General features: G+C 41.4%; 1 long non-coding RNA gene across 10 annotated transcripts; it reads left to right on the top strand.

Annotated features, from left to right (window-relative positions):
- The first annotated feature begins 1914 nt into the window (after positions 1 to 1914).
- On the top strand, positions 1915 to 16826 carry LOC143860506 (uncharacterized). Of its 10 annotated transcripts, none has more exons than XR_013239731.1 (9): positions 1915 to 5878; positions 5965 to 9467; positions 14521 to 14682; positions 14773 to 14918; positions 15166 to 15229; positions 15309 to 15425; positions 15530 to 15576; positions 15669 to 15953; positions 16034 to 16826. It is a non-coding gene; the product is annotated as an uncharacterized LOC143860506 (long non-coding RNA). The 10 variants fall into 10 exon arrangements; XR_013239733.1 differs by having other exon boundaries at positions 1915 to 9467; positions 16034 to 16121; positions 16259 to 16826; XR_013239734.1 differs by having other exon boundaries at positions 1915 to 9467; positions 15178 to 15229.
- The last annotated feature ends 557 nt before the right edge of the window (positions 16827 to 17383 follow it).

The following is a 17383-nucleotide window of genomic DNA, read 5'->3' as shown; positions in this document are numbered from 1 at the left end:
AGATCATTCGGGGTTCAAATGGAAGAGTGAACCTTAGTTCATTAGTCGAGGTGGAACCAAACCTATGAAAGAAAAACCATAGAACCATAGGCCTAAGGTAGCAAAAATACTTCAATTGATCTCCTTTAGATGTTATGTGTATGGTATATGACAATAATATTGTCAAAACCTTTTACAGAAAAAAAAAAAATCAAAGAAATATTTTTTTCCAATTAGAGATTAATACATTGTTTCGTCACTGCTAGAGTATGAGAAGAATAAGGCCTCTGGCGTGATAGGCCCTGACTACGTTTAATACCCTTATCTGACTACGTTTGGGCCCCATTAATAAGGGTGGCATGCTATTATGGAGTTTTAAAGCAAGCTACAGCTTCTTTTGAAGCTCCATATTAGCCCGTATCAGTATGCTTTCTAGCCATATTAGGCGAAGGGTACTTTACCTTAGGCAATTGATATAAAAGGAGGCAAATTGTTTCTTCTGGATGGCGACACTGAGGAAGGTCATTACGATGGGAAACCCAGTGGCCACAACCTGGGCCGAGGAATCTAAGTAGATGGCGGCATTGTGGACTCTACAAATCTCGGTGCACACATTGCCGCTCTCATGCGCACCATAATTAATAAAGTTTTACTGAACTGGGTTGGTGCATTTCATGGATGTTTCGGAAATACTATGTGGATGGTATAGCCGTACGCAATTATTTGGTTCATATGGCTGGAACTGATAGAAGAAGAAGCCTACTCTCTATGCTTTGGTGTGATCAAAACACAATCAATATTTTTTTAACTTGGAAATGTGCACTAATGCCCCAGGACAGACCAATTTTTTTTATCAATACTTAAAAGAGGGATACACTGGTCTTGGGAAATCCACCAAGATGGATTCAAGACAAAAAAAACAGATCCATGATAAACAAAAAACTGAAATCTGATCAAGAAAAAACTATCATTCTTTGATTGCGTAAGGTCAGCCTATCATATCTGCTCACTCCTCTTGCTACTTGGGGAAGATCATGGTGCAAGAGCATCCCCTTGGACTCTTTACAATGGCCTAGGTTTATTTTGTTTTGGTTAGGGCTAGTGGTGTATTGGTAGTAGACCCGGCAAACGGGTAACCCGGGCAGGTACGGGTAAGAAATACTGGCACGGGTACGGGTAGCCTTTCATGAACCCGGAACCCACCCGGGCGGGTACGGGTAACCCGGCAAATTTAAAGAAGAAATTATATATATATTTACGAAAAGAAATTATATGATGAATGGGTGTATGAACACATAAATGTGGTACGATGGATGTACAAGCCTTGATATTTAATCCAATAGCAGCTTCTTAACAAGTCAGCTGTTGTTGGATCAAATATAAATGATGAGATGATGAGTACATGTTTATACACCCATTCATCATACAAATTTTCATCTACTTTAACAAATGTTTGTTTTGGTACAACCAAAGATAACAGTTACATGGTCTGATTGCTTTGACTTGTTTTGTTGGCCCACCTACATAGTCTATTTTTTAGTGTTTAGTGTTTAGGCCTTAAGAATAATAAATTAAAAACCGAATGGCGGGTAACCCGCGGGCACCCGCGGCACCAACGCCCAACCCAGACCCACGCGCAGGTCACGGGTACGGGTTGGGTGTGGGTATTTTTTTTCGCGGGTATTGAAATTGGTACCCGTACCCCTGCGGGCCGGGTGTACCCGCGGGTACGGGTCCCATTTCGCCGGGTCTAATTGGTAGTGGTAGCTTTATAATTGTGACAAATTCAAATGTCTTTTAAGTCTTCAGTATTAGTAGTAGGGTTAGTTTAGAAATTTCTTATTTGATCATGGTATTTTAGTATTTGGTTTTAGTCAGGGGTATTTGAGTCTTTTCATTGTAAGGGCCTTGTTTAAGCCCATCTTCACTTGTTTTTTTTTGGGGAGTCTTGGGAGAATATGAATTAGGGTTTTTCATTTAGAAACTTTGTGTTTTTCCAAGAATTTCTCTCGGTGTTTTCTTGGGAGGAAAGTTTAAGGGGGCTATTTCTGCAACTGCTTCTCTCCCAAATTTTAATTTCCTCTTGCATGCTAGTAAGTTAGCACCATATTCCACCAATTCGGGCTTCCCCTCGCTGGAGCAATCATTTGCTTGGTTGAAATTTGCAAGAAAAGTCCAGGCAAGGTAGAAATTGTTCATGTCTCTAATTGATGTTACTGTTTGAATTGACCGAGTTTCTCCCTGCATGTGATTATTTGTTCAAAGATGTTTTTTTGTGATGTATTATAGAAAAGATTTCATGCATGTGAGTTCCTCTACATGGCTGAATTTAAGGAGCTGAAATGCTAGAGTTGTTGTCTATGGGAAGATTAGCTCTCGGTTTAGAGTACTAGATATGAAGGCTTGAGATGATTTCCAGTCTCTGTAATGAGAGAAATTTGGCAAAGCGCTTTTCCACAACTATTACAAGAAAAGGTAAGAGAACCTTGATCAGCCACTATTACTTCTATTGCCCTGTTGATTTTAATTGTTGGACTAAGAAATTTATGAAAAAAAAGTGCAGAAGCAGCACTATTCTTGTTCAAGAAGCAGCACTATTCTTGTTCGAGTTTTGACCTCTAGTGATTGTGTTTTCCTTTCAACAGTGCCCTGCTATTGTTTAGGATTTAGGTTATAATATGGCTTACCAGACTTCTATTGAGGAACAAAAAAAACAAACAAACATTGTTAGTATAACCTTTTCAATGCGGCGAGATGAGGCACAAACTATGTCGCTCTCTTTAAGGTGAATTTGCGCCTCTGCGGAAACTAATTCTGATGCAGCAGATTACTGGCCACAATCACCCCTAGGATACAACAACCCGATGCACCGTCGATCTCCAAGAACTGCACGTTCTAAGAGATTCGAACCACCCGAACACTCTGATTGCCCAACAAAATACGTAAAATAGAAAGAGAAAGAGATAAAACTCTGTTTACAGTAAAATAGTGAAAGCAAGAAGAAAACAGTAAACTTCTGTAATGGTTTTCATTGTGTTATTATATTAGAAAACACAGAGAACTTCTTCTTTTTATAACTCTAACATGTCCGTTGAACATGCCCTTTAATGTAGTAAAAGCACCCTCTAAGAAAAGAGCCGTTCAAAAGACGTTACAGATATGAAGAGTCACATCCCCAACGGTAACAGCACTTAGGAACAGCAGCGTTATTCGTAAAATAATTGCGTGCGGCCGGCCGAGTTGTGCCGGGCTGGGCGGCGCGCATGTGTGGTATAGCCAAAAGCCAACTGGGTCCACTTGGTGGCTCATGCGCGCAGGCCTCCTTTCTCCTCTTTTCATTCACAAAGCTAAAGAAGTGAAAAGCTATATAAACCCATAAAGCTTTTCTCCACTTTCCAATACGGGACTATTCGCTTTTGTGAAGGAAGTGAGCAAACTCATTTTCCAAAACCAAAGTGGCTGCTTTTGTAAACAAAACCACTTTGTAAAATACCAACAAAGACTACTTTTGTATTAAAATACCACCAGCTATAACTGCTATTTGGAATGCCACTTTTTTATAAGCAAAATATTAAAAAGCATATCAAAATCGGTTCGCATCATGTTTCTGATCTTACTCGGTTAAGGAGATTATGGTTTGAGTGCTTTGAATAAATGAAAGTGGAATCTCAAGTGGCTTCGTCTCTATGGCAGGATTGAGTTTGAATGTAAAATGTTATTTCTGATGTTTGATTTTTTAATGTGTTTGTTTATTGTAATCAGTACGCATGGCTTGGTGGGTTACGCATGTGATGATGCATCTTGCCAAACTGCTGATTTGTAAGCAAGGATTAACATATGTTAACGAGAATGGTGATGCCAAGTTATCCCAGAAGGGTGTTGGGATTTGAGGACAGTTTGCATTCTATTAGATGCATGTTTTGCCTTACTCTAGTCCACACCAATTTGAACCTAAATCAACACTTAGAGGGTTAATGGTGCAAGTGAGCGCTCACGGAAGCTTTGGCGTACGAAGGAGAGAAGTGGAGCACTTGGAAGCTCGGGTACAAGATTAAGATTTGTTGTTAAATTAAGGGAAGGTTCGAAGTTGGGGTTTTAGGAATGAAGTTCGGCTCCAAGAGTTAGGGTCAAAGGATCTGCTGATGGGTTGATTGGATTGGGTGAAGAATATCAAGAAAAGAATTCAAGTTGGGTTTGACTAGCTATAGAGAATGGAATGGATAATGGTTAGGATGTTAACAAATCAAGGGTATGTTCGGTTGTGATTAAGGATGGGTTTGCTGTGGGAGTTTCAAAGGCTGTTATGGGCTTAAATAGGGCGTGAGTGGACTGTTAGAAGATGGGAGCAATGCTGAGGATATATGATTCTGGATGGCTTGTGAGCAGGGTGCTTAGTTGCAAGATGGCCAGCAACAACACACAGTTGGGTAAGTAATTGTGTGGCTGATAACTAGGGCTGAAGTAGGAGTTTTTTTGTAGGTCCAAAGGGCTGAGGTTAATGGGAAGAATAGGGTTTCGGGTGGTTGTTTTGGGTATAGAAGATGGGGAGGCTGTTAGGGTGTTGGGGTCTGGGAAATAAGGAGTTTTCTACTGATGTTGAATTGTTTTCCACTAGTGGTAAATCATGTGCCACAAGCTGATACAATGGAGATTGGTAGAACTGATCAAGGGGATGATCAGTTAAGAAAAATAGCATAAACTTGCATGAAACAAGCAATGACGAAAAGAGAAGAAACACGAACAGAATCGTTCAAATCCTGAAATTTGTAATCTTCAATGAGACAAAATCACACACACATTGATAGAGAAGGAGTCAATTGATTTACTTGTTCAAGGCTCTTTTAATGGCTTCAAAACTTTCTTGGGCCTCCTTAGACCATTTAAAATCTCCCTTCTTTTAGCAATCTGTCATTGGCGCCATGAGAGCACTAAACCCTCTAATGAATCGACGGTAGAAGCTCGTCAATCCATGAAATGCTCTAACTTTCCGGATGGTCCTTGGGGTCGGGCACTCCACAATAGCTTGGACTTTGGATTCATCAGGTTTTAGACCTTCATTGGAAACCTCATAGGCCAAGAATATCAGATGATTAGTGCAAAAATCGCACTTCTGTGTTGGCGAACAGATAGTGTCTTCTTAATGCTTCAAACACTTGTCGCAAGTGCTGCAAATGGCTATGCATATCCTTGTTGTACACCAATATGTCATCAAAATACACAACTACAAAGCCTCCTATAAAGGGTCTAAGTACCTCATTCATGTCTCTCATGAAGGTACTGGGCGCGTTTGTCAAACCGAATGGCATAACTAGCCATTCAAACAAGCCTTCTCGTGTCTTAAACGTTGTTCTCCATTCATCACCGGGTCTGATTCTGATCTGATGATATCCATTCTTCAAATCAACTTTGGAGAATATATTTGCACCATTCAGCTGATCTAACATGTCATCCAATCGTGGGATTGGAAAGCAGTAATTGACGGTGATGCGATTGATGGCCCGACTATCTATGCACATTCGCCATGTCCCATCTTTCTTTGGCACTAGGAGAGCAGGAACAACACATGGACTGGTGCTTTCTCTAATGAATCCCTTTTCAAGTAACTCCTCCACTTGACGTCGCAATTCCTCATGCTCTTTGGGGCTCATGTGATAGTGTGGGCGGTTGGGCAAAATTGAACCCGGTTGCAACTCGATTTCATGTTGTATCTCACGTAGAGGCGGTAGTGCATGAGGAAGGTCTTCTGGAAATAGATCAGAAAACTCCTCAATGAGAGGTTTGACAATTGGTGGAGCCTCCTTTACTTCTTCACATTTCAGCCCTCTAGCTATTAGAGCGAACACGATGTCATTGGCACCATCTTGGAGTTCACCTTCCATCTCATGGCGGGCTAAAGAGAGTATGCCCTTTTTCTTTTCATCTTTTGGATTTCAAGCTACGGATCTCGTCAATTAGATCATCTTGTTTTTTTTGCCCTTGAACTAGGAGTTCAAGTAACTGTGCAGTATCAACGGTCCCCGTGGTCATTTCAGGTACAGCTTCCACGGTTCGAAGTGATACACAAAATGAACTGATCCACAAGATTAGCAAAATTGAGTAACTTCGCAGCGTGGCTCTGATACCAACTTAGTATCAGAGCTGGATCGTAGAAATTTCTTAATTTCTGCAGTCCTAGGGGAAAAGTTGCATAGATCTGTTTGTTTCAGCTGTTGTTCTTGCTGCAATTGCAATTTATCATTAGATCTGGAAGTGATCTTGCAAGAACCGAGTAGAATTTTTCATATAAGTACAAAGAAAGAAGGAGATTAAATGGCGAGTCTGATCTGAGTTTCAAGGAGATGCTGGAATTCATGGAACTCTTCAACTTTCAGTAGATCTCTTCCATTATATGTTCCAGGTCTTGGTAGAAAAAGCACAAGCGATTTCAACGATATAGCAAGAACAGTCCGGATCTGTTCATCCGATTGTTCATGCAACAAAAGCAATGCTGGTATCATGGTCATTTCATCAAATTTTCCATAGAAATCATGTGCTCTGTAAGTAAACCTTTCCTCAAACTCTTCTAGATCTGATATGCTAAAAGGTCGAGGAGTCTACCTTGAAATTCTAAGAATAGTGTACGGGCAAAATTTCATATATTGGAATTGTGGCAATTCGTGACAATTTCCTGAAGAAATGTCCATCTCGACACCTCTAAGGCACAATAGGACTGCAATTCCAGAGTGTTGAAACACCGGATCTAACAATAAGATGATATCCTAGAACTTTGGGCTTTAGTGAATACCATAGTCAAAGGTTGAAAGGGTATCACTTCTGGCAAGGGAGTTTAATGTCTAGAATTTCAGTTTGGGATTGGCATTTTCAAAGAAAAATCATATATGCATGCTGCCTGAGATAATGCCTCAAAGACAACTGTCATCTGCAAATATTCTTATATGGCTTGTGTTTGATCGATTGTTTCTATTCCTGTGCCACTTCTACAATTGAGTTCAATCAAAGTGTTGGAATTTTATTCTTATGGCTATTCGTGTGGTGCTATCTTGATGTTGTATATTAGAGTGGAGGAATTCTTGTTTGCCAGCAGCTAGATGAATCAGAATTTGTTTTCCAATATTTGGTAGTTCACAGCCTGCTGGTGACAGATGTGTGAATTAAGTGTTACCAGTGTCACAAAATCTGGCCATTTGTCATTATTTTCAGCTTGCTCATGACAGCCGGGTGTCATGATCAATTACTGGGCAAAACTTTCAGTGAACCAAGTTGTGCTTATCACTTGGTGACATTTTCCACTTGATGAAGTAAATCCGGATCAAAATTCATTAGTGTATGCAGTACCTTCACAAAAACAAGATTTAGACATTGAAGGATCCAACTCAATTGCACTGTTTGCATCAGCTCAAAGGTTCAGAGCATCAGCTCAAAGGTTCAGAAAGTAGTCTTTTGCATTTGTTTCAGCAGCCATTCCTTTTTGAGTAACCAGTAATAACCATAGTAGAGTTGGAGATGGAATCAAAGAAGTCCTATTGTGATCGATTGTTTGCACAGTATATGGAAGGGGAGAGGAAGATACAAGAAGGATTGTTAGCTGTTTTCCAACGCATGAATGAGAAATTCGATGAGATATTAGAATTTCAAGAAGGGGAGCGACACAAGTACATGAGGGATTAGTATGAACCTAATGTGTATGAGTACTCTAGGCATGTGCCTTCACTTCCACAGCCAGTTCGGAAGTTCTCTAGTCCTTATACTTTTGTTACTCCACTTATGAGCAGCTGCATGTATGATGATTTTGGCCATTGCTTGGAGCATTGTCCTAAGCTAAATCAGCCCATGCTAGTGCAAGAAGATGATGATACCAGACATCCACAACTAAAAAGCCATGATGCTAGTGACGAGTGTGTTGTCCTTGGCGATGAGGTTAATGATGATGATGCTAGTGGGGGCCCAATTGTTTTTGGTGATGTGGTTGTCACTGATGATCCCATTGTTGAGCATATTGAGTTTTAGCTTATTGCAGAGATCACAAACACAGAGTCCATGGAGATGACAGAGATTGTAGAGGAGATGCCTATATATACAGATGAGGGGCATGAGGACACATGTTATAGATGGTCGTATAGTTGCAGATATGGTAGTGGTAGATGTCGATCATGTTGAGATGGTACTACCTATGGCGTTTAGTGAGTTAGCATGGCGGACCACTACTTCTCTGCCATTTTTATTTGATGATTAGATTGAGCCAAAGTGTCATTTCTCCATTCTGCTACAGTTTCCAGGATGGACCACTTCTGATGATCCGTATTGTGAGTGACTTTGATGGCATCCTACTTTTACTGAGAGAGTGGATCATTTATGTCTTTGACCCCGGAGGACACTTCCACATGCTGAGCTGGTGGGGGAGCTCGAGGGCGAGTTCTTTCAACAAGGGGAGTGTGATGCAGGAGCATCCCTGATTCCATCGGCTTACGATATTGCTCCCTTAGCGTAGGGTCATCTCTTGTCGTCTACTTGTGTTAGTAGTGTAGCTTGGTCATTTTAGCTCTTTCTTATGCCTTTTATGTCATTTCCCTTGACAAGTGGCATTTTCGTTATTTACTAGTTTTAGTGACATTTTAGTCATTTTCACTTTAGTTAGGGTATTTGAGTCATTTCACCATTGTAATTGGCTATAAATAGCCATTTCCCTCTCATTTGTAAAGACCTTGATTTGAATTTGAAATTGAAAAGAGAGGGATTTTCTCTAGATCTTAGGTCTAGTGGATTTGAAGGGAAAACCTCTTCCAAAGAGGATTTTTTCTTGTGCAATTTTCATTCAAAGGAGAAATTGAGCTTGGAAAGCAAGCTCCTCCTTGGAATTTCATCATATTTTGCCTTGAAATTCAAGGTTTCACCTACCTTTATCAAAATTCAGCATCCTCTTGCTGAATTTCAAGTTTTTCACTAAGGATTCATCAAGAAGAGCTCTCAATTTTGAGATTCTGCCCTAAGTTTCAACGTTGCCGGAAATCTGAAGCTTCCGCGCGTTAATAATCGGAAAGGTGGAGGATTCATGTTTGCCATCTAATTCAACTTCTGGTCTGAGCATGAGAACTACCTCATAGTGCAATGTCACCCAATCATTTGAGACACAATTGAGGATTCCTTTCTAGAAGCTTATTTTATCCACACCAAGATTGAAGAACTACCACTTGTTGAAACAGGAATTTTTCCATAGTTGTGCTGCAATTGTGCGATATTATTAACTATTAAGTAGACTTCATTTTGATCCAATTGAATATACGTAAGAACCTCCTTTTGAAAAACTACTTGAAATTGAAGGCGCTTTAGTATTTGTTTAGTACATGAGCCGCCCTTGGATTCCAACACAGTGATTCATGCTTCCATCGACTTGCACTGCAGCTGATCCCTCCGTATGTAATACTACTAAAACATCCTCGTTGGCCAAGCCATCAGCCGAACAGTTTGCCTCCCGATAAATGTGAGTTATGGTAAGCAATTTAAAGCAACTTTTAACCCATACTTGTCTTTTTATCACTTCTTTATGGGATGAAGAAAAAGTCCAAGATGCGTATCATAAGGTGCAATGTAGTGAAATGTATTGGAAGTTTGTTTCTTTAAACATTGTTAACATTGACTTGACTTCCTCCACATATGTTTGTAGTTTAGCTTTTTGAATTTTTTATTTACCATTGACTTGCCTTATAATAAGTTGGAAGTCACCGTATATTTAGAGTAACTCGGTTGTCATGTCTTCAGCTAGCTCTAACCTTAGGATAAGCGCTTCATATTCTGCTTCATCATTTGAGCATGACAAAGACAATACACAATAAATCATAATTAAACATCTTTCGAAGACAAAAAAATGATTCCTATTCCAGTGCACTTTTCTCATTATATAAGTATAACTATCAAAGAAAGTCTCTCAAGGGGGAAGATGTTCAATGGTGATAACAATTTTTTTTTTGAAAAGGGTAAGCTGGGGTTAGGCAGACCCCGACCAGATATATTGAAAAAAATGGAGATTACAAAGATAGAGCAAGAGCGCACCCAAGCCACAAGCGACCGGGAAACAAGAACAGACTAAGTGCAAAGCAGCACGGACAAAAACAAATCAAGAACAACGGCCAAAAACCAACAAGCAAGCAACAACTAAGTGAAACAGAATTTCAAAGCCCAACAGCAAACAGAGGGGACACGAACCCAAAAGCAAGAGGTCCAGACCCCACTTAGGACTTGTAAGATCCGGGGATGAGCCCTTTGAAGGGGATTCTTTGGCCTGGCAGAGAAGGGGGTGGTGGTGAAGCTTTTCCTTTCTTCTTTGAAATGGTTTGCCAAGATCCTCCCTCAGATGTGGAGGGAGAGGAGACAATGCCCTTACCTGGGTCTTCTTTTGAGAGGCATGCCAATGAATCCTTCCCATCAAAAACCTCTTCCGAATTTGCTAAGGACGCATAACTGTTAACTTGGGCAAATTCTTCATTTCGAGCTGAAAGGATATTGTCTTTGAGAACTTTAGACCCAATCATAGGATCAGATTCAGGAAGAGCTGGAATTATGGGACTACTCCGTACACCCTCAACAACTCTGGAAACAGGTCTCCATTCCTTCCTAGAATGGGTTGGAATGGAAACAGGGCAATCTTCCAAGCAATGACTAAAATCCCAACAATTTGTGCAAGCCTTCGGCTTCCAATCATAAAGTATGGGTTGGATAATTTCTTTGGAGGAGGTTTTGAGAGTGATAGAGGATGGGAGGACTTGTTTAGCACTGATTTGAATGCACATTCTGGCGTAATTAAGCCGAGTAGCTTCTGCTGTTTGGGTATCCATGTACAGAGGTTTACCTATCAAACTAGCGATTCTACTTAGACAATGCTGGGACCAAAACTTTAGATGAAGCCCCGGGAGCCTTACCCAAATGGGAATGTCAGGAAGTTGCTTCTTATGCAAAGAGGAATCCGGATCCCACCTTTGAAGGATCAAGGGTCTGCCTCCATAATGTTGCCCAGCTTCTTCAAGTATTCGGGTGCAATCGGGTGCAGAAGAGAATTTGAATATGATAAAACCATGATCAAGGTAGTACATTTGTAGATTTCCGGAGATCTGCCATCTTCGCAAGAGAGATTCGCGAAGGGAAATGAAGAAGGGTCGTCTGCCAATAAAATACCCAACCAGACAATTCGCCCATTTAGCTTCAGTTTCCAGGGTCTCATCATCATTAAAATGAATCTTCAAATTTTCTTGTTCTTCGGCGGCAGGGGTGATGAGATCTAACTTTGTGGGCACAGTTCCTTGGTCATGGTTTGAGAACAATTTTTTCCATTGATTTGGGGTAGAACTGGGTGGCTTTAGAGTCAGATTCTTACTGTTTCCGGGAGCAAGAATGGAGTTCCTTGGATTCGGCGCAGAGATTGGAAGATCCCTTCTCTGATCGAAGTTAGAAGAAATCAAAGGGTAGGAGCTGCTAGCTATGGGGTGGGAAGCAATTGGGTCTTTCAAGAGACCATCAGCGTCCAAAGGAAATGAAGAAACCGAGGCTCCAAAGGTGCTGTCAAGGAGCCGAGTGTCTGAGGCTGCAGGTTTACTGAGCAGGCATGGCCCACTAGCATGATGCACACAAGAGGGAGCACGACCATTTGCTTCTTTTCCCAAGGAAAGGAGGTAGCTGGCCTTTCCATCTTTGCCTCCCAAGACTTTTAATGCAGACAAGTCAATATTGGGGGCTGCATTGAATGGAGGAGAGGGCGTGCAGGTGACAAGAGAGGGAAAGCACTGCTCCATCTTCCCATCAGCAGTAACAAAAAACTGCTGGTTTTCCAGGATGGCGGTTTCGCGATCTTCTTCGGAAGATGGATTTTCAGAGTGCTGAATGCAGAATTCATCTTCAGAAATGGAAGATTTGGTTCTCCCCAGGAGATGCTTCAAACGGTCATCGAAAGAGGCGAAAATGTCTTCTCCATCTTCAATGAGCTGCTTAATATGGGATTTCGCCAATTTCCTTGACTTTTTCGCACCTTTCTTTTTCTTAGTTGAGGAGGAAGACAGATGAATCTCCTTATCAACAGCTTTTAAAAATTGCATTTTCTCATGAACTGACGCTTGAATGCACTTAAGCTCCCCATTAGAAATTTGGGTACGAAGCTTTTGAAGAGACCTAGATGGGGAGGGCGTGTAGTCAATTTTGAGCTTTACCAGTTGAGGAAGGTCAGATTTGGAGGAGCTGCATAACTGTGCCAACTCCTCTTCAGAGTTGATTTTCATGGCCCCGCCCTTTTCCTGAACAAGATGAAGCCCCGGTGACCAGTTGGTTAAACCTCCAAACTGATGAGGAAGGGAATCCCCATCAGAACCATCAAGAGATGACAGACCGTGAGCATCCATGGCTGCTGATCCGAGGGCATCCATGGCTGATCTAAACGGAGCTTTGATACAAACAAATTCAAACCCTTATAACCCAAATCCCTGCAGCAAATTTCAGCCAAACTCACAGATATTGCCCAAATCTAACCCTCTTTTCCCTTGTCCATGCCTCATCACAGATCCAAGCCTCCATAAAAAATGCCCAAATCTCTGTAACAAAACCACCTTCGCCACAAACGACCAAACCCACAAAACGATAAAAGAAGAACAAACATTTAAACCCAAACCCTTGACAAATTCCAATCAACCAATAAGCAGATCAAAACCCTCATTGAACTTACCCCAAATCAGATCCAAAACCTCATGCCCTTCGTTCCTTCAAGCTAAAAAACCCACCTTTTACATACCCTAACACAAACCCCAAAATTGCCATTCGCCTCTATCCATGACTCGAACCCATTCTCGATCTCCCATAGCCTCTTGACCCTTTGTGAAAAGAGCCATTCATGGCCACCAAACAGCTTGAACCAAACCCATAAAACCCTCTTCTCTGGTTTCTCTTCCTCCAAGAGACTCAGAACATTTCGGATCTTGAATCAAAAGAGGGGGTCATAGAGCATATCTTCTGGGGAGGAATCGCCGCCGATAGAAGCGTGTAGATCAGCCGGCGAAAAAGGAGAAGAGGGTTTTGGTCGTTTTTAGGGCTCCAAATCAAATCAAATAACCTAGAGAGGAAGAAGGAACAGCCAAGATGATTGACTAGCTAGCTTCCATATCTGATTCCCCTGTACGGAGATTAGGATCTTATTACCTCCCTCCTCTCCCTTCTCCTGCTCGAACAGGATGCTCGGCACTCGCCCGTCTTTTCTCAATTTGTCCGAGATGCTCTTACCGGACATCTCTTTATGGATCGCCCTTATCTTTTCGGCATGCTTGGGGTCAGGTTTGGGAAGGCCTTCTAGATAAGAGAAAAAACCTGTGATAACAATTTTACCTAGAAGATCTTGAAGAGGTTGAGAAGTATTAGGCACAGGATTTGCTGCCAAGAAATCAGCTACTGCCTATCCTTAATTAATAGCCTTTTGAGGAACATATGCTATTTCAAACTCAGAAAGCAAGAGGTTCCATTTGGCTAATTAACCTGAAAGGGCCGACCTTGTCATAACTTCATAAGATACTTCAATGGATCTCCTTAGATGACAATATATACTGTCTCAACTTTTTCCATTTGGATAGCCTTTTGAGGAACATAGGCTATTTGTTGAGCCAACGATCTAGCACCTCAAAGAACTCATGACCACTGAATTCCATGAAAGCCCGAGAGTCAACCAACAATTGGTAGGCTCTATGTGCAAAAACATGAGATTAATAGACTGATAATATATACGTTGGTACCTGGAAATATATTCATCCGAGCACTAGTCGTTTCTCTATAGTTTTACTTGTTCGAAAATGGAAACACCTATCAAATGTGTATTGATTATCATGCATTAAATGTGGGATGATCAAGCATAAGTTCCCTACTCAATGATTAATGAAATATTGAATGAACTTACAAAACGGGCACCACCGTTACAATAGGTACACCACCGTTACAATAGGTATGCCACCATTACAATCGGTACGCTGCCGTTACAATAGGTACGCCACCTGAAGTAGACCAGGTAGAAATTTGCCATGTAATAAGTACGCCACCGGAAATAAATTAACGCCGGAAGTTGTTTTTTTTTATATTTTTACATTGTGTACACCACCGGATAATTAGGAATGCCGGCATATATTAATTAACGCCGCCAGATAGGCATGCCACCGGAACTGTTACTTCTTTAGTTCTTAATTCAATTAACCGACACCGTTATCAAATAGTCGAGCAGCCGAGATCGGGTTTAGAACCCGACTTTTAAATATTCAAACCCTAATACTCCACCGAGCCGCGAGAAGCCAGAAATCCTAATACTCCGCCAACCCTGTTGGAGATCTATTTGTAGAGATAGAGAAAACTCCCTCTTGAGGTGCCCCTTCATTGTTCATAAATTTGTAAGACCTGCTTTCCTTTTCTGCTTAATTTTCGTTTTTTGTTTGGTCTGCGGAGCTCCATTGCAGCTGATTGGGACTCTTTTGCGTTGCATTTAGAAGAACTCTGTAAGCGGAGGTTAATGTGAACTTCGATATTTGGTTTCAGGGGTTTCGAAGAAAGAAAAGAAGAATGTCATCTGCTCAGGAAAGGAAGAAAAGGTTAGCTGAGGTCGATGCACCGGTAGATCATCCGTCCGTAAAGTCACGATGCTCCACCAGTAAATTGCAAGATGGGGTAGAGGAGGCGAACCTTGTAGCACCGGTTCAGGTTGTACTTAACAAAACCCTCTTTGCACACATGTTTACATTTCCTTATATTAGTCTTCATAGGGGAGTAATGGCTGCTATGCTTTTCCAGTGGGACAAAGAGACCAAGGCATTTAAATTAGGGGAGAGATATGTCTCATTCAGCGCAGAAGATATTAGCCTAATATTAGGGTTGAGCAACGTTGGAGAAGAAGTTTCTTTACAGAGCCAACTCGTGCAATCTCCGCTACATACCTGGTTTTTTAGTAAGACTAAACACATAACTAGTGTAGATATATTGAACGCAATAAAGAGCATAAGAGACCGTGAGCCAAAAAACCGCGGCGAAGTTATTAATTTTATTTCTTTTCTCATCGTTCTTGTTTCCTGACACAGCCTACGTTGTAAACCACAAATTCGTTAGATATGTGGATGATCTGACTACTATCGATAACTATGCATGGGGAAAGGCCGTGCATCAGTATATAATACGCGGCATTGATAGGATCTCGTGCAGTGGAGGATCCAAAAATGAGGTTTACCTCCCTGGCTGCACCTACTGTTTACAGGTAAGAGTGAAAACCATAGGGGTAAAATGCATATCTACTGTTATACCCTCTCCCTTGCGTGTTTATTTCTTATTAAAAGATCTGGCTATACGAGCACCTGACAACCTATCCCAGATTCCTGAGATGAGAAGAAACAAAATCTCAACGCAAACCAGCCAATGTACTAGAGATGGTAAGAGGGCTGCAAGATGACGAGGTATAATAATCAAACACTGTTATTTATTATCTTTTTTCGTTCTGCTAGCTACCTAATTTCGAATTCTGAATAATTGTCTCTCTATCATGTGCGACTGGAGATAGTTCTAGATGATTGTGAGCCCCATCTACTTACAACTCCCGCAGAACAGGTAAGCATATAATAAAAGATAATATATGTTGTTCATTCTGCCGTCCGCTATTTAAGCAATGAAAATAAGAAAACAGTTGCTTGATGGTGCAGCCAGATGCAGACTCCGCTCCTGATGAAAGGGAAGACGGCAAACAGTTGGTTGAGATGGAGATGGAATTATCGGAAGACGGCCAGCAGGTAGTTGAGCTGGAAATGGAAATGTCGAAAGACCACGAAGAGACAGTCACAAATGGAATCATCAGAAGAGGGGGATGTTAGTACAAGATTTACGATCCAATACAAAACGTCGTGGGTGGAGAAGAAACTGACATATGACCTACTCGATCCCCACATTCAGGAGAAAGTTATCTCCGATTACTTCAGCAGCGAATTCGAGTATGTAATTTAAAACCATAACACAATTTATTTACTCTGTTCCATAGTACATACAATAAACACTGTGATTCTTTCTTCAGTAATACTCTACAAATTACCAGTAGAAGTCACTGCTCGAAGGAGGAGCTGAGGACATTGTATTATCCCGAGGGTCTACTACACAACTCGGTAAGTTTAAAGAGTCTAAGGGCTTACATATATATCGCCGATGCATATTTTAAATAATTTTTCTCATTTAGTGTTTCACTATGAATCTCATTCCCTTGAACGTGATAAATGTGTACGGCAATCTTTCCATATCGAAGACAGCGGACAAACGATGTGTATGCCTCCCTACCTATGTCTTAGTAAGTTCTGAACCTGAACGCTTTAGCATTACCATATCCTCTGTTTTTATCCCATGCTTATGTGTTGCCCTTTAATTGCCATGGTTTTTAAGAGCTTGTTAGGCATGGTAAGGAAGATGCCAGCATCATTGGTTCCTTCCTAAGCGACATGAATGGGGTGGACAGAATCCTGGTCCCAATAGGGGACGGGAAACATTGGATAATATTAATTGTCAGTATGAATGAAGGAAAATATATAATGTATGATTAGGGGTGCAAATTGGGTCGGGTTGAACCCGATTTTGGGTCAGGTTGGGTTGGCCAAATCACACCACGGGTTGCGTTAGGGTTGGAATATGCTAACCCGAATTCATTTTGGGTTGGGTTCGGGTTGAGGCATGAACAACCCGACCCAACCCGAAACCTGACTCTCGTATGCGATAACCCCCGGGAAAGCAAAACGTTTGGTGGCTCTTAAGCACGCGCATTATCTGGTATCAAAGCCAATGTTACTCTCTTGGGCCAGCTTCGATTTGATCATCATGGCGGCTCGTGATAGCCAAATGATGGAAGATTTGAGAGATGAAAGAGATGATGAACTTCAAGCGCTTCGAAGACAAGTTGAGCAACTTACCATGCATCTTGAACGCCAAGAGGCTCGTAGTGAGCATGGTGGATCAAGCCGTAGAGGTTCTAGTGATAAATCCGATGTGAATCCCTTTGCCAATACTTGTGAGGAGGCCAGGTTGGGAAGGTTCTATCGTGATTTCGACACCATCAAGATTGACTTGCCGGAGTTTCATGGTCGTCTATAACTCGAAGAGTTTCTTGAATGGCTTAGTGCCATTGAGAAGTTCATTGATTACAAGGAGACACCCGAAAGCCAACGTGTGAAGCTTGTGGCTACAAGGCTTTATGGCTACGCTTCAACATGGTGGGATAAAGTTCAAGAAATGAGAATCCACAAAGGAAAGTGTCAGATTTCTGCTTGGGACAAAATGAAATCAAGGCTTAAGGAGAAATTTCTTCCGTTGAATTTTTCCAAAGTGTCTTTTCTCAATTCAACAACCTACGCCAAGAATCCAAGAGTGTGTTGGACTACAC

The sequence above is a fragment of the Tasmannia lanceolata genome, unplaced genomic scaffold (assembly GCF_043159265.1).
Source record: "Tasmannia lanceolata isolate RefF3 unplaced genomic scaffold, GAP_Taslan_0.1 ptg000037l, whole genome shotgun sequence".
Classification (NCBI taxonomy): Eukaryota; Viridiplantae; Streptophyta; class Magnoliopsida; order Canellales; family Winteraceae; genus Tasmannia; species Tasmannia lanceolata.
Note: the sequence above shows the minus strand (reverse complement) of the source record. Positions and strands in the feature narration are given on the sequence as shown.